Here is a 24142-nt window from a genome sequence, read left to right as displayed (position 1 = left end):
TGTTTTCTTTTTTTCTATTTCATTTATTTCTGCTCTGATCTTTATGATTTCTTTCCTTCTGCTAGCTTTGGGTTTTGTTTGTTCTTCTTTCTCTAGTTTCTTTAGGTATAAAGTTAGATTGTTTATTTGAGATTTTTCTTGTTTCTTGAGGTAAGCTTGTATAGCTATAAACCTCCCTCTTAGAACTGCTTTTGCTGCATCCCATAGGTTTTGTATTGTCGTGTTTTCATTGTCATTTGTCTCTAGGTGTTTTTTCATTTCCTCTTTGATTTCTTCAGTGATCTCTTGGTTATTTAGTAACGTATTGTTTAGCCTCCATGTGTTTGTGTTTTTTACGTTTTTTTCCCTGTAATTGATTTCTAATCTCATAGCATTGTGGTCAGAAAAGATGCTTGAAATTATTTCAATTTTCTTAACTTTACTGTGGCTTGATTTGTGACCCAAGATGTGATCTATCCTGGAGAATGTTCCATGTGCACTTGAGAAGAAAATGTAATCTGCTGTTTCTGGATGGAATGTCCTATAAATATCAATTACATGTATCTGGTCTATTGTGTCATTTAAAGCTTCTCTTTCCTTATTTATTTTCATTTTGGATGATCTGTCCACTGGTGTAACTGAGGTGTTAAAGTCCCCCACTATTATTGTGTTACTGTCGATTTCCTCTTTTAGAGCTGTTAGCAGTTGCCTTCTGTATTGAGGTGATCCTATGTTGGGTGCATATATATTTATAATTGTTATATCTTCTTCTTGGATTGATCCCTTGATCATTATGTAGTGTCCTTCCTTGTCTCTTGTAACATTCTTTATTTTAAAGTCTATTTTATCTGATATGTGTATTGCTACTCCAGCTTTCTTTTGATCTCCATTGGCATGGAATAACCTTTTCCATCCCCTCACTTTCAGTCTGTATGTGTCCCTAGGTCTGAAGTAGGTCTCTTGTAGACAGCATATATATGGGTCTTGTTTTTGTATCCATTCAGCAAGCCTGTCTTTTGGTTGGAGCATTTAATCCATTCACGTTTAAGGTAATTATCGATATGTATGTTCCTATGACCATTTTCTTAATTGTTTTGGGTTTGTTTTTGTAGGTCCTTTTCTTCTCTTGTGTTTCCCACTTAGAGAAGTTCCTTTAGCATTTGTTGTAGAGCTGGTTTGGTGGTGCTGAATTCTCTTAGCTTTTGCTTGTCGGTAAAGCTTTTGATTTCTCCATCGAATCTGAATGAGATCTTTGCCAGGTAGAGTAATCTTGGTTGTAGGTTTTTCCCTTTCATCACTTTAAGTATATCATGTCAGTATGATATACTTAAAGTGATGAAACGGAAGAACCAGTATATCACTCCCTTCTGGCTTGTAGAGTTTCTGCTGAGAAATCAGCTGTTAACCTTATGGGAGTTCCCTTGTATGTTATTTGTCGTTTTTCCCTTGCTGCTTTCTATAGTTTTTCTTTGTCTTTAATTTTTGCCAGTTTGATTACTATGTTGTCTCAGCGTGTTTCTCCTTGGGTTTATCCTGTATGGGACTCGCTGCGCTTCCTGGACTTGGGTGGCTATTTCCTTTCCCATGTTAGGGAAGTTTTCGACTATAATCTCTTCAAGTGTTTTCTCTGGTCTTTTCTCTCTCTCTTCTCCTTCTGGGACCCCTATAATGTGAATGTTGTTGCGTTTAATGTTGTCCCAGAGGTCTCTTAGGCTGCCTTCATTTCTTTTCATTCTTTTTTCTTTAGTCTGTTCCGCAGCAGTGAATTCCACCATTCTGTCTTCCAGGTCACTTATCCGTTCTTCTGCCTCAGTTATTCTGCTATTGATTCCTTCTAGTGTAGTTTTCATTTCAGTTATTGTATTGTTCATTGTTTGTTCTTTAATTCTTCTAGGTCTTTGTTAAACATTTCTTGCATCTTCTCGATCTTTGCCTCCATTCTTTTTCCCAGGTCCTGGATCATCTTCACTATCATTATTCTGAATTCTTTTTCTGGAAGGTTGCCTATCTCCACTTCATTTAGTTGTTTTTCTGGGGTTTTATCTTGTTCCTTCATCTGGTACATAGCCCTCTGCCTTTTCATCTTGTCTCTCTTTCTGTGAATGTGGTTTTTGTTCCACAGGCTGCAGGATTGTAGTTCTTCTTGCTTCTGCTCTCTCTGGAGTATTCGTATTAACCAGATTTGGGCTATAGGTACCACCTGGAGCCCGTGAGGGGCAACAGTACCATGTGAACCATATCTGCTAAGTTCATTTTCCCAAAGGAAGAAATGTAAAATAACAACAAAAACAAAAAAGGAACAAAAGTTTATTATGAAATCATTCCTCTACAGGGTTGTGTGTTGAATTGTCGCCTCCGTCCAAATTCATTTGTTGAAGTCCTCACCCTCCACTCCCCCACGCCATCCCACATAACTCAGAACGTGACCTTACCTGGAGACAGTGTCATTGCAGATATGATTAGTTTAGTTGAAGCCGTATTGGGAGTAGGCCGAGCCCCTCATCCCATATGACTGGTATCCTTATAAAAGGGAAAGTTTGAACACAGACACACACACAGTGAGACATGATGTGAAAATTGGAGTTATACTGCCACCAGGCAAGGAGTTATCAGAAGGTAGGAGAGAGGCCTGTGTTAGATCCTTCTCTAGTGCCTTCAGAGGGAGCATGACTCTGCCAGCATCTTGATTTTGGTCTTCTAGCTTTCAGAAATGTGACACAGTAAATGTATGTTGCTGAAGCCACCCAGTTTGTGGCACTTTGTTATGTCAGACTTGGGAAACTAATATGAAGATCAAGGGCTTATTCTGTCTAATACCACACAAGGTTTATATCAGATTGTTCAACCCTGCCTGCCTATTAGAACCATTCAGGGTGTGCATCATTCAGCTTCTCAGGACACATGGCATACTCGCTGAAAATAACTAAAGAGAATTTGATAAAGTTACTATTTAGAGAGGCACGGGCAAGGTGAAGGAAACCACCAAGGGGTGGTGAAGCATCAGCCCTACCTGCAGCAGGACACTGTCAGGATCTGGGAGAGGGAGTGCTGAGCTGCCAGGTGTTGGAGTAGCCAACTAAAACAACAGGCCAAAAATGAGAGTCAAGACTTCAATCACTTACTGCAAGGTGAAAGTAAGAGAGAGTCTAAAGCTGGAGAAAGTGCGGACTCCTGCTGTTCTGTTTGTCCCCATGGCATGGGAGCTGGTCAAGGGTCAGTGGAGCAGCACAGGCTGGGGGGAGGGTGTCTCACTGCTGAGAGAGTCCCAAACCAAAGGCTCTGGCAGTTTAATGGATCTAGGTTGGGGTGTTAGGGGGAAAGGATGGTGAGGGAGAAGGGCTAGCAGTGAAAAAGTGTTGGGTATTGAGATAGAGCAGAGAAAGTGTCTTCAAGGTTTTCCTGTCCTTCCCCTATAAAGAGGTCTTCGCAGATACAACTGAAAAAGACATCTGCCCAAGGCCTTGGATAAAGAGAGACCTAGGAATAAAGGTGCCAGGGCTAGGAATGCAAATGCACAAGAGTGAGACTGGCGAGAGGGACCTGAGTCCTTGACTGCAACTCCCTTCAGAGATTGCAATGCATTGTGTGTGCACTAAGTCTAGTGGGGGGAGGGTTGCTTCTCACTGTGAGGCCTGTCAGATAAAGCCTCTGTAATTGTCTATGGTCAGGCCTGAGATATCGCACATTGTTTTTTAACCAGGACCCAGACTCTTCAGGCACCATTAGTACTCCAGAGCAAAAGAGGCAAAAAGGAGAATGATGCAATTTGAGGTCAGTGAAAGTCATTTCCATGGCCACCGTGGGAAACACTGCCATACTTAGAACCACAGTTGTGCAGGGAGAGAGCATGGCGGGAGGAGCAAACCCTCCAGTATCCTTTCCTTTCTTCTGCTAATTCCCCCACCCCCACTGGCTCAATCCGGTGGGAGGGCACAGGGTCAGGGAGCTGGGGGGATGTAGTTTTTAGTTGTCAGCCTCGCAGAGTATAAATCAGAGAATGGCAGGGGGTGGGGAAGCAAAAGATGTATAGTCAACACTCTGATCTTTGGAAAAAAATACCAATGCTTGTGCTACAGCTCTACAGATTGTGATTTAATTGGTTAGAAGTAGGCTTAGGCACTTGTGTATATTTTCTAAAGCTTTTACATGAAACCTAATCTGCACAAAAATAAATTCACAAATTCTAATCTCAATGAATTATCATAAAATGGACACAGCCCTGTAACCACCATGCAGATCAAGAGACACAACGTTATTGGCATTCTAGGGTCCTCTGTCAATCATAATTTTCTAGCTTCCCCCCAAAGGCAACCACCATCTTGATTTCTGGTACCACAAATCAGTTTACTTGTTTTTTAACTTTATGTCCATGTAATCATATACTTTATATTCTTTTGTGTCATTCTTCTTTCATGCAAGTAGAATTTATTACATCTAGGTGTCTTTCCCTGTTCTGATAGAACTGAACTTGGAGCACTGCTGCCATGTGGCCTACCAATGATGTCAGTATTTACCAATGGGAGAATTTCCTTCTGGACTCTTTCAAGGGAAGAGTCAGTTCATGTTTGGGATTTTAACTAAAACAGAGTTCCCATTTTGCAATTTTCCAGCAGTTAGCTGTTAGCTGTTACTTGTGTAACACCATTAAATAGATATATCTTGGCAGAGTTGTTATTGTTCTTTACTCCTTCAAGCCCAATATGGTATAGCCTGCATCAGGGATTCAAAGAAGTCTATGCTGATGTCTCTAAAATAGGATAGATGGGAATGATGCATGAAAAACAGCTCATTCCATCAGACTATATAGGACGCATGTGAAAGGAGCAGTACTGATTACAGAGGCACTATATATGCTTGAAAAGACCTTACTTTCAGGAGAGAAGTATGGATTCTTCACGTCAGGGTCAGAGGTTCAAAGGAATTTTCTGTTTTATAGTGAGGACAAGTTTTTAATTGATTTGCGTACAAGATGTGGGTTTAATGATGACTAGTTAATGACTCTAGCAGATGGAAACGAAGTAATAATGAGATTTTTGAGGGAAATAAAAGGTGCCACATAAATTAAATGCAGAATTGGGATAACAATTTATAATCATGCAAGGTAGCTATTTAGATCTTAACAGATTCTAGAATCCACCTGCATATTAAAAAAGTAGCAAATGATACAGAAGTTATATTATAAAGAAAGATGGCTTATTAATAGACACATACTAAGCATAAAGAATGGGACAATAATGTATAATTCAATCAAGCCTTATTTAATTTCAAGTGATGGACAGTAATTTCGAGTTTTAAATCCAAATAAGCTAAGCCTTAGTTGACTTGTTTTTTTTTTTTTTTTTTTTTTTAACCAAGTTGGTGTTGTGTAACTAGGGCCATAATGTCCAGCTCAGTGGCTAAGGTCCTATTAGTCCCTTTTTGCAGATAGCAAATATATTTAGAGCTTACCTTGAAGAGAATGATGTATGACAAGAACTTCTCCAGGGGGACTTCTCTATTTTTAAAATAATTAATTAATTAATTAATTATTTTGGCTGTGCTGGGTCTTTCTTGCTGTGCACGGGTTTTCTCTAGTTGTGGGAGCAGGGGCTACTCCTCATTGCTGTGCATGGGCCTCTCATTGCAGTGGCTTCTCTTGTTGCAGAGCACAGGCTCTAGGGCACGCGGGCATCAGTAGTTGTGGTGCATGGGCTCAGTAGCTGTGGCTCGCAGGCTCTAGAGCGCAGGCTCAGTAGTTGTGGCGCATGGGCGTAGTTGCTCTGCGGAATGTGGGATCTTCCCGGACCAGGGATCGAACCCGTGTCCCCTGCATTGGCAGGTGGGTTCTTAACCACTGCACCACCAGGGAAACCCATGTATTTTTTAAGAGGGGAATATTTAGCAAATCTTCTCTGTCTGCAGAATTCTGCCTGAATACCAGCCTTGCAATGGCTTCAAGATCTAATGAACATAGGCAGTTCCTTCCTGGTAGAGGCCCTTAATGTAGCAAAGGATTGTCAGTCCCTTTCTTTAAGTGGTTGCTCATAAGCTCTTTTGTTTTAATTACACATAAAGTCATCCTGATGAAGTGAATTCCCCACTGTTGCTCTGACTCGAACACTAAAAGCTAATACTTTCATTGGGAACAGTGGATCTTGAGAGCCTTGTTTTGAATGATGAAATTTGCTATAAATCTTTCTTAAAACAACTTTGTTTTTTCAGGAATTATTCTTAAAACAGCTCTTTGCCATATACTTATAAAACTTCCTTCTTCTGACTTTAAAACAGTTTCAAGGTTCATTATTCTGGGCAAGCCCCCTAATTTTGTAGCTAATGTGGCACTCACCATTCTCTTACCATGGAAAACATTTTGACGTTGACAAAAGCAAAATAATCTCTCATGGTTGAAATGGTTCTAAGGGGTTTTGAAGGCAGACACACTCTTAAAAGTCTCCTCAGACGCTAAGTAATTGTCCTTGCCTGCCAACCACGTCACCCAAGTAGAGGCCTGAGAAAGTAAGGTTTGAAGAGATTTGGAAGATTCGTATGAGGGGATGTAAATCTATCGATTCAAGAATTGTTTCCAATATACACAATTTGAGTGACAGTAGTGAGTTTTAATGAACAGTTCCCTCTGTCAAAGTAAAAATGGGGTGCTATAGTTTCCTGTGTTTAAGACATTAGGATATGACAACTTCCAAAATTCTTAAGATGCTTGTTCGAGACGGTATGTTTAAGAGTAGGAAAGTATGAAGCTTATAGAGCAGTTTTCCCCAGATACACATCCTTGGGCCATAAGTCTATGGTGCTGCTTTCACTGGTCTGTAAACCAAATGAGGATGTTGTCAATCCTTCTTAATGCTATTATCATTCATTTGAAACATTGTTCTTTAATCTAAGATTTCCCTTTCCTACTTTTTTGGTTTTAAAATTATTATTTTTGTGACACATCATGTTGGTACTTGGTAGGGGATGTTGTTGCTGTTTGTTTGTTTGTTTATTTATTAATGCCCCTAGCTGAAAACTATTTAAAAGCAGATGACTTCATTTGGGCACCATTCAAATTTTTTAAAAAGTGTGTTCTATAAATGGCAAAAGACCAAAAACTGCTATGTTAGAGGATGCTGTCCTAGATTATCAGAAATATAAAAATGAATGGGGAATTCTTTATATTTCCACTCTCTAGACCAAAACGTGCAAGTGTCAATACATTGTAGGACAAAGGGTTTGGGGAATGTGCTTCCAAGTTGCAATGTCAATTGACACCTTAGATAGAGTGCCATCCTTCTGTTGGTCAACGTTCTCCTTGAGGGAAGGGATTCCAAAAATACCTCGGATAGGTTCACGCTTGTGCTCATCCTCACATAGACTGTACAAGGAGGGCTTGCTATGAATTGGTCTGATCTTTGCACGGCTGTGATTGTTGTGCGTAGATGTAGCTAGCTCTCTCAGGCTCTGTATTCCTGAGTGCTAAGAGGATCCAGCCCAGGTGAGGATCTGACCATCATTCCATTGCCTCACTCCAAGTGTTTGGCTGGAGTACAGCAATACCTGAGATGCATGTTTCAGCTCAGTGGGGGAAGGAGGCCTGTTACACAGGGTTGGAGATAGACTTGGAATTTGGTTATTATAATACATTGCTATTCTACTTTGTGACACCACTGTTCCTTGTTTCTTGTATATAGATATGCATGCAAGATACCACTGTTTCTTCTTGTATGTAGCTGTCTTTAGAAAGCTGAGAGTGGAGATGCATGTTGGGACAGGACTTGGGTATTTCTAGATTTTATGGTTATGGTTCTACCTAATAAAACTCAGGTAAGAGTAACAAGTAATACCCCAGTATCATGACAAATGTCAACTTAGCTTTTTTGTTCTAAGCAAACATTTCTATAAAACTCCAGAACAGGTTTCTGAGATTATTAATGGCTGGTTTTGTTCTGGCTCTCCCTTAGGAAACCCTTTCCTTACTCCATTAATCTGTTTATAATCTCCCTCCATTAGATCACCATTTATCTCGTAGATTCGATTCTGATAGGATATATTATACTTCATTGCAAAATATTTTTGGAGATTTATATGTCTCCTAAAAGACAGTAAATCCTTGGGTGTGAGAGCTGAACTTCATTTATCTTTGTATCTCTAGCACATATCACTGTGCCTGTCATGTGGTAGACATGCACTGAAATGTGTTGAATGAGGACGGAAACATATAAATGAGTTATTTAATTTCATCAAGACTTATAACTGTGAAATTGAAATAAATATTTAATTATATAAGCAGATATAATCACTGTTGTCCTTAATGTTCAGTACCTTCCAGTCTTAGTCCTGTGAGCTGGTGATAGGAGCTTTCTTTTTCCATTCTTGTGGGTTCACAGATTGAGTTTCCTTTAGTTTGAGATTCTCTGAAATAGCCATAAAAGTGTCAGTCATTTCCTTTGAGTCAGGCTATCACCAATCCTTTCTCTTGTTCTTGTGATGACAATATATGCCTTTTTTTTTTTTCTTAATTTAAGAGCAGCCTGACACATGTTGACGTAAATAAATTTACACCCTCATCTGATCTGACTTTATTTGGTAAACAGCAAGTTCTTATGCCACTACATAGGTTGATTGATGTTACCCAGGAACCTAGAATTTCACAGTGTATTTTCATTTTTATAATAAACATTGCTAACAGTAAAGTTTCTTTTTTTCTTTCTTTCTTTCTTTTTTTTTTAACCTAGCACATCTGTTTACCTTATAAAGGCATTCTTTATATCTTGAATCAGTCCCATGTGGATCATTTTTCAGAGACAAAAACCTCAGCATACAGAGAAACTGATTTCTCTTTTTAGTGTCTATAAATAGCTGTATTATACCTTTAAAATGTACTGCAAGTAAGGGAAAGAAATCTGGAACTGGTTAATTTTTTGTCATCAATAACTGCAGCTTTATTCATGCAGAATGGAATGGCAGGATGTCTTTTTGATATTTGATAATCATTTTTATTTATTTCTGCTATATTTACTAGTGGTACAACTTATTGAAGTTTAAATAGTGGCTTGAGACAATCAACCCTGTTTCTTTCCTTTCTTTTTTTGATGAATCAACCCCTCATAATTATCTTCCTACAAACCCATGTTTGCTATCTTCTTGTAAATCCATATATGAACTATTGAAACATAAAGTTACCTTTCTGTGCCCTAGTTTCCTTGCCTATAAAATGGAGATTTCAACTAAAACTTTCTCCAACTTTGATACGTTATAGATCTATGAATATTTGTTATGTTTTTCTCTGTAATCCTAACTAGTTAATTTAAGACCTTGATTTCTTTTTTTTTTTTCTTTTTGCTGCGCCACACAGCTTGTGGGATCTTAGTTCGCCAACCAGGGATTGAACCCTGACCACTGCAGTGAAAGCACCGAATCTTAACCACTGGACTGCCAGTGAATTCCCAGATCTTGATTCTTTTATGTATTGTATTCACAACACTCTCAGGTTGATGTCAATGCAAATTTGATAAATATGGCCTCTAACACCTTAGCAAAGTCATTGATAAAAATTTTGTTTGGGATAGGCTGGGAACCAAGCCCGGTAGGGAATTGATTCTTTAGTTGCTACTCTTTGGGTATGCTACTTCAATCAATTGTGAATCTACTAAGTTTTACCAATTTCAAACATTTTTATACTTTACATACAGGTAGAAAGAGAGGACTTTTAAGTGCTTTACTGCAATCCAGCGATACCATGTATACATCGATGTCTGACTTAACCATCTTTTAACTCTATAAAAAGTGGAATGTGATTAGTTTGATATCGCTCACTTTCAATTAGTCACGCCTTTAACAAACCCAGTCATTTCTGCTTCTTAATAGCCACAAACTACTCTATTATAAAATCACTCTAGAAGTCTTCCTGGCAATTACATAGGGCTTGGCAGTTGGAAGGTTGTAAAATCTGCCCGGTTCAATTTGAGTCTTAAAAAAGATATTGTCCATCTCCAGTTTCTTTGCATCATTCTCATTCTATCTGTTTCTTCCAAGAATCTGGATGTAGCTCAGGTAACACATATTTCCCTCAGCACCCCAGGATGCAGTTCTTCTAAAGCTGAGCCTGGACTTGATACAATCTCTTTCAATCTCTTCACCTACATTAGACTTCTGTAACCATTTACCATAATTACTTGCATATAGTTTTCTTCATCAGAGAAGACAGAAAATGTAGGAGTTGCATAGTTGAAGTTTACCTTGTCAACAACCAGCATTAAAACAATTGATTTTTTTCTGAAGCTCTCATTTTCTCAGTACTGTTTACAATTAGCTTTAGTTTTGCTAACAATGATCATTATGGTTTATCACGATTTCCTTCTTTATATCCTTCATTTGAGCTCATCAAAGATCATGTTACACAACCACCCTAGTTTCCCTTTTCTACCTCACTGAGGTACTTTACAATGGCATGCTCAGAATAATATTTCTTATAGAGCCCTACTATCTTCTCAAGCCATCTTCCTTCCAGAGTGAAATGCCATGGAATCATTCCTATGACCTAAATATTTAAAAAGTTGCCTACTTAAAAATTCATGCTGGTCATTTGATAACAGGCTTTACATCCTTATATACTAGAGCATCATAAGTAAAACTGTTAATTTTATTCACAATTAACTGTCATTTCAAAGTCCATTAAAAATTCTGTCACTTTTATTTCATCCATCCCAATCTATCTATCTATCTTAGGCTGAAGTCACAGTTTTCATACATTAAAGTTCCTCAACTTCTTCAACATCATCAAATTTTGGGCAGGATAATTCTTTGTTGTGGGGTGCTATCCTGTGCATTGTAGGATGGTGATCAACATCCTTGGTTTCTATCTACTATAAGCTAGTAGCACCTTCCCCAATTATGATAATGTCTCCAGATATTGTCAACTGTCTTGTTAGTAGTTAAGTTACCCTGATTGAGGACCACTGCCCTACTAGATTTATTTGCTCTCTAGGAGATGAAATATCCAGTCAAGATCTTGTATTTCCTCTGTCATTTCTCAAGCAAATCTTCTAACCACTATTCTTCTCCTCCCTGATTACAGCATGAGGTACAGTGGAAATTCATCATCGTTTCCCCCTTCTGGACAAATAACTGTCATAAAATGTTATTTTCCTCTCATTTTTTAATCTTTAAATATCTCTTTTTAAATTAGACTTCTGCCCTCAGGTGAATAGACTTTATAGCAAATGTACATGTTATTTAAATGCACAGCCACTCTATCTCCCTTTGGGGCATAGTTCGAATTTTAAAGTGTTATAAGATGGTATTTGCCTTTTAAAAATGTGGTTTTTTGAAGAGTTATATACTGAAAAACAATACTAACAATATAGGTTTATAAATAAAGGTGAAATGAATGGTAAATATAGTGTTATGAAGGTCTGAATAACACACATATATTCTTTGTGTGATATGAACAAAATTAATAAAGAAGGTAGGACTTTGGACCCTAAAGGAAATGTAGAATCAAATGGAGAGGCAGAGAGAGCAGGAAAATCACAAATGCTAAAACCACGAGAAAAAGCACAAAAGTCCAGAAAGAAAAATATTTGGCTGGATGTGTGCATAGTCTGTTTACCAGCAGCTGGAGAAAAATTTTCAAGGGAAATAATAAACATTTTATTGGGTAGTGTTTTAGTTTTCTTTAGCAGCTATAACAAATTACCACAAACTTAGAGGCTTAAAATGATACCAAATTATGTTTTTAACAATTCTGTAGGTGAGAAGTTCTCACTGGGTTAAAATCAAGCCTTTGGTAGGTCTGAGTTCTTCCTTGCAGCTCTAGGGGAGGATCTGTTTCATTGCCTTTTCCAGCTTCTAGCGGCCAGTTGCATCCCTTGACTTATGACCCCTTGCTTCATTTTCAAAGCCAACAACAATAGGTGATGTCCTTTTTATTCTGCCATCTCTCTGGTTCTGTGTTTCCAGCAAAAATTCTCCATTTTTAAGGACCCATGTGATTATATTGGACATACTCAAATAACTGAGGACAATCTTTCTATCCCAAGGTCCTTAACCTAATCACATCTACAAAGTCCTTTTTGCCATATTAAGTAATGTATGTACAGGTTCTAGAATTATGATGAGAGCATCTTTGTAGGAGGGGTATTATTCTACCTACCACACATAAACTGGCTAAATGCAGAGAGCCTTGAATAATTGCTCAAAGGGATTGCCTTAAGTCTGTAGAGAAGGAGGAGCCATTGAAGTGGATCAAGTTTCATAAAGAAACTCAGATCCTCATCACACACAAGAAAGTATGTTTTCATCAGTTTAGTAGACTTCAAGTTTATTGCTATTTCTCCATTTGTTCTAATATTTCTGTGTCATCTACTTGATCCTTCAGTACCTAAGACTACCATTCAGCACCTAGGCTGCTAGTTCCAATGCAACTAGGATCCAAGTGCCAAATTATGTAATGGGAGTTTTGGCATCCTCTTTGTTTATGTGCTGTGAATCAAGGTGGAAGGCAAATAAAGCAGACCTGGTGCAAAACTGTTAGCTTTAAGTCACAAGGAATGTGTAGCCATGGAATACATTAAGAAGATTAGATGAAACATTCCTCCATAAGAATGATGACTGACCAGAGGTTAAGGCAGTGAAGTGGTTTGTCTTAGTCCTTTAAGGCTGCTAAAATAGAAAACCATAGACTGGTGACTTATTAAACAACAGAAATTTCTCATAGTTCTGAAGGCTGGGATGTCCAAGATCATGGCGCCAGCAGATTGGTGTCTGGTGAGCACCCACTTCCTCGTTCATAGACAGCCATCTTTTATGCTGTGTCCTCACATGGAGGAAGCAGTGAGGGAGCCCGCTGGGCTTTCTTTTATAAATGTACTAATCTAATCCATTCATAAGGGTTCTACCCTTCTGACCTAAGCACTTCCCAAACACCACACCTCCAAATAACATTACATTGGGGATTAGGTTTCAACATATGAGTTTTGGGAAATGCATTCAGTCTGTAGCATGGGTACAGAAAGTAGAACAATCCCAACACATAGTAATTAACAAGAGTTTAAAATTGAGGCAATATTTGCCTCAGCCAGAAATCCTCTCATATTCTGCCTCTTGCAGAAGAGCCAACAATTTACTTTTCCAAATCAAGTTAATCTAAGGCTCAAGCTCTCATGACTAGCATTTCCCTCTAAGACCTGGCACTCTGCTGATAGGAGAATCATAGAGCATTGGATACAAAGTATACTTCACGATCAGCAGTTTTCAAACCTGTATTGTAATCCCCTAGAGAAAAAATTAAATATGTGTTCTCAGACCAGTGCAACCTCTATATCAGAATCTCCAAGGAGAACAATCAGGAAATCTGTATTTTCAAACAAGATCCCCAAACAATGTCTTTAGAGAGCCTGACCCAGATCAGTGGGCTGACTGTGGAAATGACAGACATATACCCTCATTTCACTGAGTGAAACTGGGGTCTAAAAGAGTTAAGACATTTTCCCCACAGTCTCATTTAATGGCCTAGAAGTCCTCAGCCTAAATATCTGCAGCTAATCACTGGGGTATGACAGTTTGGAGTCTAGGAGGACCCTTGGCACGTAACTTCTGGACAATGAAAGTTTCATGCATAAAAGGTCTCCTTTGACCCAGATAATTTTGGGCTTGGCATTACAAATAGCAATAACTAAAACTTGTCACTCGAAGGGTTGATATTATGCTTAGCTAGATATGTGCTTACATTTGCTCCATGGCGTATGACAATTTCCTGCCGTCATCGTGAGGAATGTGTAAAGCTACCTGATCTAAAACTCTTGACCTTCTGGTTTCCTCCTTACCTCTTTTTGCAAGTGGGTCTATTGTGCTTAGAATATTAGGCATTCAAGACTTTCCTTAGGCCTTTAATGAATTCTCTGAAATCATCCTGGAGAATGGGGAGTTGATTAGGGTGATGCATTTGAAATGTCAGAGGTCTTTCTACCTCATCTGAAAGGAATCAGGAACATTGATAGATGTCCTCAGAGATAATGGAAACTGAAGCAGATCTTCAGAAATCCCTAAAAACTACCTCAGTTATTCAGCTTTCCATTTTCCATTTTTTCCCACTTTGGATTAGACAATATAACTAATGCAGATAAACCCATGAGGAAATATAATTTTAGAAAAATCCATCAAACCTAAGTCTCATTACATGTTTTTTAATCCCTCTATCTTCTGCCCCTCCCCTAACTTTGCTTGTAATGGCTAGAATACTTCTTACCCCATTTTGTTTTGCCTTTGAGGACTACTTGGTAATGGTAGAGTTCTTTAGGGAACCACTGATGCTCCTTATTCAACAAATATATACTCTGCCCCTGTGTGGCAGACAGATATTAACATGGTCCTTGTGATCTTCACTGGCTGGTGTTCATGACATTATATGATCCCTTTGGCTTGAATGTGGGCAGAACCTGTTGTTACTGAACTCAAGTTCGGCTGCTCACTGCTCAAAAGCCAATACTAAAGAGACATGTGTAGCTAGAAAAGGAAAGATTGCTTTATTCAGGAGGCTGGCAACCTGGGGAGAAGGTGGACTCGTGTCCAAGAACCAATTCCAGAGAGTCTGCCCGACCATGAAAGTTTTTAAAGGGAGGAAGTTTTTAAAGGGAGGAAGGGATGCTAATCCCAGTTAATCATTTGAGAAGGGGGTTAGAATCTCTATCATTTTCCACTGCGTGCCGACTGGCCAGCTCCATTGTTCTCCTCTTCTGATGCTATCTTGGTCGCAGAACCTAATTAACAAAATGCTGGGGAAAGGTCTGGTTATCATTTTAATCACCTGTTCACTATTTTCCCTTCCTTCAGTCTAAGAAAAGAATCAACATGTTAAGCAAGAAGAACAAGAACAAAGGCTTTGGAAACTATGCAGAAGACTGAGGGTCCTGGAATTTAGCTAATGTAGAGATTAGAGTTTAAAGTGTAACTAGATTCTAAGGCCAGGAGGCTGCTTACACTGTAACTTGCTTCTAACTATAGATATTGCAAAGGTGGTGGGATGCAGGTGATTGTGTATGTGATTATGTCTCATAAAATACTAGTGTCTGTCTTGCTGGGATTTCTCTCACCCTGACTGTGAGAAAGCAAGTGGCCATTTTTAGGAAACCTTACGTGGCAAGGACCGGTGAGCAGTCCTTAGAACTGAGAGCTGTCTGTTCCTGCTGAACAGCCAGCAAGAACCTGAAGCCCTCTTTCTAAAGCTGCAAGGCACTAAATTCTGCCAACAACATGAGTGTTGCCTCACACACTGGTGGTACTCTGGGTTCCAGCAATGCCCGGTTAGTCCTTCCTGAAGAAATGGATGGACTCTATAAACAACAGTCTTCCCCCAGGAGCAAGGAATTATTGTTTCTATCATATATAACATGCAATCTGTTGACCTCAATGGCATTGCTTTACAGATCATTCTGGAATTTTATAAAGACAGATTAGACACCTGAATATCACTAGTGCAAAATGAGCCTGGCTAACAATACTGTATTATACACTCAAAATTTAAGATGGTAGATCTTCTAAGTGTTCTCTCCCTCCCTCCTTCCCTCCCTCCCTGCCTCCTCCTCTCTCTCTCTCTCTCTCTCTCACACACACACACACACACACACACACACACACTTAACAGTAATAATAATAAAGTGGTGGGAAGAAACTTTGGGAAGTGATGGATATGTCTATGGCCTTGATGATGGTGATGGTTTCAGTTATATACTTACCCTAAACTCATTGAGTTGCATACATTAAATATGTACAGCTTTCTGCCTGTCATAATTCAGTAAGGTAGTCTAAAAAAGAAAGAATTATCAATTTTGCATTCCATATCCATTGAAACTACCAGGAGTAAAAAGAAATAAAGGTATTCTCACACAAAGGACAGCGAAGAAAATTTGTTACCAGAAAATCTATCCTTACTGAGTAGCTAAAGGAGTGGAAGTGAAGAATCTCCTTGATGACATTAATGAGAACTAGTAATGTACCTCAACTATACGCTAACATTCTGGGAAACGTAGTTTACATGTGTAACCGAAAAAGAGAAAAAACATTGGAAAGCTGTTTGCCCTTCTCTGTTACCACATGTAAGTGTTCTTCACAAAACAATAACATCCTTTAGCTTCTTCTGTTGCAAATACATTCTCCAGCTAGTAATTAGTCTTTTGATTTTACTTTTTTTTTTTTTTTTTTGCTGTTAAGTAGAAAAATATGCTACACTTTTATGTAGCTAGATTTTTGTCTTTTTCAGTTTTGTCTTTAGAGCACCTGTATCCATTGGAAAATGAAATAGATGAATGTACATCTATGTGTTCTCCAATCATTTTAGTTTTATTGATTCCATTTACTATTTTTAATTGATCTTTGTTTCTGTATGGTGTGAAGTAGAGAAATTGATTTTATCTTTCTCAAATTAACAAACTGTCCTAGGAAAACTTAATACAAACAACCTTCCTTTCCATACATTTAAAAATACCATTTTTAAAATATGCTTTATTCCTCTCTGAGAAATTTCAATTATCTTTCACTGATCTGTTTAACACTACCTTTTTTTTTTTTTTTTTTTTTTTTTTTTAGTATTAGAAAGCATAATAAACTTTTCACAACTCTTCTATTTCAAAACAGCCTTCTTTAGCCTAAATACTTAGTTTTCCATATGGAGTTTGATAAATATACTATTTCAAAGGCCCTGTACATTTATTTTTCAAATTTGTTCCCAGTTATTTTATATAGGTGATTTAGAATTGATAAATGACATTTTTCCTGTGTGTGTGTGTGTGTGTGTGTGTGTATACATTTTAAACAAATTACTGAAATCAGATATGAAAATTATTACCATATAATTATCATATAAAATCACCTTAAAGCATTCTCATTGACTCTCGTATAACTTTTTTTCTTAATTGTTTTTTTATTCTTGTGATACATCTTTATTTCAAAGTACCTCTTCCTTTGGATACTAAGTGCATCGTTTTTGTTTTTATGTTGCAGAATGCTCCATACACTGTATCACATGTTTCCTGCTGATGATTCATCAGTTTGAGTAGAGGTTTATGAGGTCTTTTAATTTGCCCAAAGTCAAGTGTTTTATATTTTCATTGATTTAGCTTATTGTCCAAATTTGTGCTGGTGGGAATAAATGGAGAATTGATGTTTTACTGTTTACTCAGTCATTTAGAGGTGCAGGTGGTTAGAGAGGAGGAGCAAGCTGCAGTTATGGCCCCTTATATCAAGAGACCACACTAAACCCTGGGTTTAGTGAACTCAATATATCTGATGCCCATTCTTTGCATATTCTGTGACTCTGTCTCATCTCTTTTACAATATATTCTAGACTAGATTCCTGCTTGATCAGGATACATCATAGACCCCTGCTGGCTTTTTAGTTTATGCAAACGTGGTAGCCCTCCATACTTCCACAGGATTCTTTTAAGGGATGTTTAGTAAGCAGTCACGCTAAGTGCGCTTCTACATGTGTGTCTCCTGTCTCAGCCACGGCTACCCTCCACTTTTGCCTCTCCCTTCTAAATTAGAGTGTATTTGTGGGTTTTGTCTGATCCTTCTCCATATATTTTACCAACTTTGGATTTCTTTCCAGAAAGACTACATGTGAATGCACTCTTGATATCTTCCTTTGATCTTGTTCCGACACTATTTGAAGAAATTCTCCAATTTCTTCTAAGTTGATTACACAGGGAATGGTCATGTAGAGGCCTGCTAAAAGGCCTATGCATCTAATCTTTACTTTCTTGGAGGAAATCGTCTCTATTTCTTTTACTTTTCTCCTGTACTAAATAACCAAACATGTTGTATCTTCAACACTTTGTCTTATTACATCCACAAACTCACTAGCATTTGGCGTATTCCATTTACTTGGAGAATGTTTGATGTGCCCTTTCTCTTCATCTAGCTGTCCAATGATTGCTTTACCTATTCTTACAGCCATCATCACCATCACAACGACCACCACCACAATTGCTCTATGTTGGAGATAATCCAGTGTTTCTCTGCCTTTTTTTTCACTATTGTTCCCTTCTAAGAAAAATTTTTAGATGTATTTTTCTAATTGGCGTCCCAGCATGAAATTTTAATACCACAGATATACTGTACATCTGATCATGTATTCTGACATTTTGCAGGGCCACAATCCATTGTAAGTTCTACATTTGCCTTACCCCTCAAGAACCAATTTTCACCCTCTTGATCACAATATTGCCCACGTTGAAAACATGGTGTAATTTTTGTGCCAGATAATTTATTACATATTTCATATTTATACTTAAAATATCTTGTGTTTAACTGATTATTTTTGAATGTATGACTGGTCATTTCTCTGATGATGGATTAACATAAAACTCTTTTTATACAAATCAGCTTATAAATTTGGCCTTCCAATGCCTAGACAACAAATATTGTCCTTTTAGCTCTTCTCATGCTTGATTTTCCCTGCTAATTCATTCACCACACACACTTCTGCAGAGCTGGAACCATGAGAAATGTGTAGTGTCAGAATACTGAAGGACTGATACTATGTCATACCACATGGCAAAAGCAGTGTCTGCAAATGTAATGAGATTTTCAAATGTTAATCACTTTTTCTTTTCTTTACTAACTGCATAAAACCTCTGGAACCAGGCTTAAAGAGATATGAAGCTACCTCTTTTGTGGGAGTGGTGGGGGTGAGGCTTCTTTCTGTCCTAATGATTTCTACAGTTTTATTTATTTACAAAGCAGTGATCATTATATCCATACTGATTTGCATTCTAAACATGTACTGTTTTTGTCACTTGCTTTAAAAAAATGTAATCGCATACAGGAGACATGTTTGCAACATGTGATCCTATTCTCAGTGGTCACTGTTGACTGGAATGTGGATGGACAGCTGACTTGGGGTTGGCATCCATTCATAGGTAGGTTAATTAAATTACCTATTAAGAATTTGACCTGAGAATAAAGGCCAGAGTCAGGCAGTAGTGGAGTAGGAGGAGGAGGGGAAGTGGGAAAGGGGGGGAAAAAAAAGAAGGAAGAAAAAAGATGGAGAAGATGAAAGAAGAAAGACTTGCTATCAACATTATTTCAGAAGGGGAAAATGGTGTTAACAAAAGTGGAAAGAACATATCTCACAATAAAAAACACATTAAAATGAACATTCTTGATATAATGAAAAACAGTGCATTGTTTAATTTTCCTTTTTTCACAGCGATCTGTTAATAACTTCAGCTCTTACAGGAGTAGGCTCTTCCTAATATTTGGCCCAAGATTGACAAGGGTTGACAGACTCTTACATATTTCAAAACCTGAGATGCAGATAACTGAAAAAGCAATTCTTTTGCTTTTGCTCTGCCTTGACATAGATTAACTTACTCCAGTAACCAGTGATGATTTCATACAAATGAATCATGTTGATTGGCAATTACATATGTCTTTGTAATAAACAGTAGTCATGTTAAGAATTACTAGATGCCATTTAGTTGATTGACATATCTTTCAAAACATGAGGCTCATGAGGGAAATGACTGTCAATTTTTATCCTATTATTTAAAAAAAACTGTTCAGCAAACTGAATTGGCAGTTATGTCAGTGTTGACGGGACTAAAGTGGAAAGTTCAGCCTCATCTGACTTTATCTTCTTGACCGTTGTTGTACTTTAGGTGTGACCCAGGCATATTATAAGATGCTCCTGGAAAAAAATAAAGGGTCGAGGCCAAGGAGAGTGAATAACTCTGTAACATCCTCCACACACATCCATGCTACCATGGCCTTATATCAAATGTACTTTGTGCATCTAAGGTTTCAGGCATGATTATGCATATACTAAGCAAAACCCACGGCCAATTATGACACATATACCTCCCAAGATACTTAAATTATAACTTACAAAAAGTCTAAGCTTTACAAATGCATTTTGCTATTTGTTTTTTTCATCCCTTTTAGAAACTTTTTTTCAATAAAATTTCACTTTTAATGTGTTTCTTGTTTATCCAAGTTTGTTACAATATTCATGTGGTTTTGATCAATTATGTACTTCTAATATTTGAAGAATAACTCAATCAGGAAGAATATTTCAAGTGTACAACAAAGTGATTCAGTTATGCATTTACATATCTCTATTCTTTTTCAGATTCCTTTCCATTATAGGTTATCATAAGATACTGAATATAGTTCCCTGTCCTTGTTGTTCATCTGATTTATATATTGTAGTATGTATGTATTAATCACAAACTCCTAATTTATCTCTCTCCCCCACCCTCGCTATCCCCTTTGGTAAATGTAAGTTTGATTTCTATGTCCATGAGTTTATTTCTGTTTTGTAAAATAGTTCACTTGTATCATTTTATAAGATTATACGTATAAGTGCTATCATATGATATTTGTCTTTCTCTGTCTTAATGACTTCACTTAATAGGGTAATTTCTAGGTCCATCCACGTTGCTACAAATGGCATTATTTCATTCTTTTTTTATGGTTGAGTAATATTCCATCTCTTTATCCATGCCTCTGTCCATGGATATTTAGGTTGCTTCCGTGTCTTGGCTATTGTAAATACTGCTGCTATGAACTTTGAGGCTATTAATGTTAAATGAGTTCTTTCCCAGATTATTTTTCCTGTTAGGGTTCAAATGTGGTGGAAGTTGAGGCTTGAGTGAACAGCTTTTTAAAAAAATGTCTATTGAAGTATAATTGACATATATTAGTTTCAGGTGTACAACATAATAATTTGATATTTGTATACATTGCAATTCGATCACCACAATAAATCTAGGTGCTATCTGTCACTGTACAAAGGTACAAAATTTTTTTCTTGTGATAAGAGCTTTTAATATTTATTCTCTTAGCAACATTCAAATATGCAATGCAATATTATAGACTATAGTCAGCATGCTATAAATTATATCCCCATAACTTATTTATTTTATAATTGAAAGTTTGTAGCTCCTGATGGGTTCCCTTCACCCATTTAGTCCATCCCACCATCAGTCTGTTCTCTGTATCTGTAAGTTTTCTTTTGTCTGTTTATTAGATTTCACATATAAATGAAATCATGTGGTATTTGTCTTTCTCTGATTTATATCACTTAGCATAATATCCTCTAGGTCCATCCATGTTGTCATAAATGGCAAGGTTTCATTCTTTTTTTTTAATGTCTGAAGAGTATTCCCAGGTGTATATATACTATGTCTTCTATCAATTCGTCCATTGATAGACATTTAGGTTGTTTCTGTATCTTGGCTATTGTAAATAATACTACAATAAACATAAGGGTGCATATATCTCTCAAATTAATGTTTTCATTTTCTTCAGTTAAATAAATAACTGAAAGTGGAATTGCTGGATCATATGGCAGTTCTATTTTTGATTTTTTGAGGAACCTCCAAACTGCTCTAATTTACATTCCATCAAAAGTGCGTGAGGATTCCTGCTTCTCCACATCCTTGCCAACACTCCTTTTTTGTTGCCTTTTTGAGAACAGCAACTCTGACAGGTGTGAGGCGATATCTCATTGTGGTTTTGATATGCATCTCCCTGATTATTAGTGATATTGAGCATCTTTTCATGTGCCTGTTGGCCATGTGTCTGTCATCTTTGGAAAAATGTTTATTCTGATCCTCTGGCCATTGAAAACATTTTTGTTATTGAGTTTTATGAGTTCTTTGGATATGTTTTGGATATTAACCCCTTATCAGAGATATAGTTTGCAAATATCTTCTCTCATTCAGTAGGTTACCTTTTCATTGTGTTAATAATTTGCTTCAATGTACAGAAGCTTTTTAGTTTAATGTAGTCCTATTTGTTTATGATTTTGTTGACTTGCCTTTGGATTCAGATCCAAAAAAATCATCTTTAAGACTAATGTCAAGAAGTTTATCACCTATGTTTTCTTCTAGGAGTTTTATGGTTTCATGTATTACATTCAAGTCTTTAATCCATTTTGAATTAATTTTTGTGTATAATTTAAGATTATATATATATTTCTGGTGGAGTCTGTAGGGTTTTCTACATATAAAATCATATCCACAAATAGTGACAGTTTTACATATTCCTTTTCAGTTTGGATGCCTTTTATTTATTTTTCCTACTTAATTACTCTGGACTTCCAATACTGTGTTAAATAAAAGTGGTGAAAGTGGGCATGCTTGTCTTGTTCCTGATCTTGAAAGAAAAGCTTTCAACTTTTCACCATTAGATATAATGTTAGCTGTGGGCTTGTCATTTATGGCTCTTATTATGGTGAGGTGCACTCTTTTTTTGCCTACTTGGTTGGGAGATTCTAACGGTGTTGAATTTTGTCAAATGCTTTTTCTGCATTTATTGAGATAATCGTATGATTTCTATCCTTCATTTTATTAATGTGGTGTACCATGTTGATTGATTTGCCTATGTCAGACCATCCTTGAATCCCAAGAATAAACTCTACTTCATCATTATGTATGAATCTTTTAATGTATTGTTAAACTTGGTTTGTTAATATTTTGTCGAATTTCTTTCATCTATATTCATCACAGATATTGGCTTGTAATTTCCCACTTTTAGTGATGTCCTTGTCTGGTTTGGTTATCAGGGTTATCCTGGCCTTGAAAAATCAGTTTGGAAGCATTCCCTTGTCTTCAAATCTTTGAAGAGCTTGAGAAGGATAGGTATTAAATCTTTGGACATTTGGTAGAATTGACCAGGGAAGCCACCTGGTTCTAGATTTTTGTTTTTTATTATTCGATCTTCTTTCTAATAATCAGTCTATTCAGATTTTCTATTTCCTCGCGATTCACTCTCTGAAGATTGAATGTAGCAATTTATTCATTTTTCTCTAGGTTGCCCCATTTGTTCAGGTATAATTTTTCACAGTAATTTTTTAGAGTCCTTTGTATTTCTTTGGTATTGGTTATAACTTCTCTTTCATTTCCGATTTTATTATTTGAGCCCCCTCTCTTTTTTTATTAGTGAGTCTAGCTAAAGTTTGTCAGTTTTGTTTATATTTTCAAAGAACCAACTCTTAGTTTAATTGATCTTTTACATTGTTTCCTTAGTCTCTATTTCATTTATTTCTGCTCTAACCTTTATTATTTCCTCACTTCTACTAACTTTGCACTTCATTTGTTTTTCTTTTTTAGTTTCTTTAGGAGTAAATTTAAATTGTTTGAGATTTTTCTTATTTGTGAGGTAGGCCTGTATCGCTATAAACTTCCCTCTTAGAACTGCTTTTGCTGCATCTCATAGATTATGGTATTTTTAAAAATAAATTTATTTATTTATTTTATTTTTGGCTGCGTTGGGTCTTCATTGCTGCGTGTCGGCTTTCTCTAGTCGTGGTGAGTGGGGGCTACTCTTTGTTGCAGCACGTGGGCTTCTCATTGTGGTGGCTTCTCTTGTTGCAGAGCATGGGCTCTAGGCATGCGGGCTTCAGTAGTTGTGGCACACAGGCTCAGTAGCTGTGGCTTGTGAGCTCTAGAGCACAGGCTCAGTAGTTGTGGTGCATGGGCTTAGTTGCTCCACAGCATGTGGGGTCTTCCCAGACCAGGGCTTGAACCCATGTCCCCTGCATTGGCAGGCAGATTCTTAACCACTGCGCCACCAGGGGAGCCCTGTGGTATGTTTTTATTTTCATTTGTTTCAACGTATTTCTTGATTTCTCCTTTGATTTCTTTGTTGACCCATTGGTTGTTCAGTAGCAAGTTGTTTATTCTCTACTTATTTGTGATGTTTTTCCAGTTTTCTTCCTGTAATAGAGTTCTAGTTTCATACCATTTTGGTGGAAAAAATTCTTGATATGATCAATCTACTTAAATTTATTGAGATTTGTTTTTTAGACTAATGCATGATATATCCTGGAGAATGTTTCATTTCCCCTTAGAAGAATGTATACTCAGCTGCTTTTGGATACAATGTTCTGTATATACCTATTAACTCCATCTGATCTAACATGTCCTTTAAAGCTAAGATTTTCTTAACAATGTTCTGTCTGGATGATCTATCCATTGATGTAAGTGGACTATAAATGTCCCTATTATTGTTGTATTACAGTCAATTTCTCCATTTAGGTCTTTTAGTATTTGCTTTATGTATTTAGGTGCTCCTATTTTGGGTGCATAAATATTTACAAACATTACATCTTCTTGCTGGATTGACCCCCTTATCATTATGTAATGCTTGTAGTTGTATTTTATTAGTCTTTTTTTAAGAAGTATTT

Source organism: Eschrichtius robustus, chromosome 7 (assembly GCF_028021215.1).
Source record: "Eschrichtius robustus isolate mEscRob2 chromosome 7, mEscRob2.pri, whole genome shotgun sequence".
NCBI lineage: Eukaryota > Metazoa > Chordata > Mammalia > Artiodactyla > Eschrichtiidae > Eschrichtius > Eschrichtius robustus.
The sequence above is the reverse complement of the archived record's forward strand: the minus strand, read 5'-3'. Positions refer to the sequence as shown.